Below are 1597 nucleotides of genomic sequence, written 5' to 3' on the forward strand. Positions count from 1 at the left end.
TGATGTTGGTTAGCATAGTTAACACAAAAAAATGGGTTAGTATTTGAACCAACCTCTCTCTCTCTCTCTCTCTCTCTATATATATATATATATATATAGATATACACACATGCATGTTATGAGAATGCATGGTGTGTGTGTGTGCATGTGGCCGACGTTCCTGTTAAGGAAAGGTATAAAAGGAGGGTTTGACCCCCCATTTTATCTTCTTGGCTATTCTAATAATTTGAGCGATTTAGAAGGAAAAGCTTGCCCGGATTTTCTTACTTTTGTATTACAAGAAGGTTGTTTTCAAAAGACTTGATAAGGTGAGTGATTTTCTAACCTTTTTTGCATAAAATTTGTTACTAGTTTTATTGAATGTTGCATATTAATTGGAAAAAATCAGTTATTTGCTTAAGGGTTTTATCCGGACAAAGAGTGACCGGATTAAGTCTAAATCGGACAAAACTTGTCCGGATTATTCTTAAATCGGACAAGGGTTGGACGATTAAGCCCTAAACCGGACAAGCGTTAAACGGTTTAGTTTTAAACCGGTCAAGCATTGAGCGATTTATGAATGTTAAGTATGGTAAACATTTTGAACGGAGAAGTATGAATACGACCATATGGTGACTGGATTATTTTAAATCGGTCAAGCTTTGGACGATATGTTGTCCGGATTTGTTATCCGGACAAAAGGTGTTGGAATTTATTCTAAGTGTTAAATCGGACAAGCCTTAGGGCGATTTGTTGTCCGGATTTGGTAAACCGGCCAAGACTTGACCGGAGATGAAGTCCGGCCAAGTCTATGTTGACCGGATTTGTACTATGCCTTGTGCTTGATTGATAAAATTGTTATTTTATCATAAAATGAAAAATTTGTTATAAATGATTTTGGATTGATAATAATTCCATTGACTGCGGTCTATTTGGAATTGTTTTTGTAAAATGTTTTGATGAGGAAATAAGGGTGACATATCAAGGAGAGGTGTACCATGGGATAAGAGTAACATATCAAGGAGAGATGTACCATGGGATAAGGGTGGCATGTCAAGGAGATGTGTACATTTGGATATAAGGGTGACATTTGTATGTGTGTTATATGATATAACTATTTCTATTATATCCCTTAAGACTACCGTAGTCTGGAATCTTTATTTTCTTTGTGATTTAAAGATTTAGGATCAAAGTTCTTATTGGAAATCATAGTCTGGATGTTATTGAGGAGAAAATATCAGGTTTGGCCTGAAACTTTAAATTAACCTTGTTGATTAGAAAAGGTTTAAAAATGGCTTTATATGAAACCTGATTGGTTCAAAGGTATGTGATATGAATAGCTGAATGCTTAGCTTGAAAAGTGGAAAGGAATTGGTAATATGTCCCTATTTGTTCATATATTTGTTATGGGGAGTGCTAATGACACCCCTTTAATAGGGGGTGTTGAATGCTTGAGAATTGTGTTGTACCTTCAAATCCATAAAACATCAAATCGATTTAATAATATATTATATTTAATTATTATTATTATTATTATTTAATATACATATATATTTATTATATTATATTATATAATTATATTAATACTCTCCCTGTATACTTCACATGTATTATATAA

Source organism: Cynara cardunculus, assembly GCF_001531365.2.
Source record: "Cynara cardunculus var. scolymus isolate 2C chromosome LG 8, CcrdV1, whole genome shotgun sequence".
In the NCBI taxonomy this organism is placed as follows: domain Eukaryota; kingdom Viridiplantae; phylum Streptophyta; class Magnoliopsida; order Asterales; family Asteraceae; genus Cynara; species Cynara cardunculus.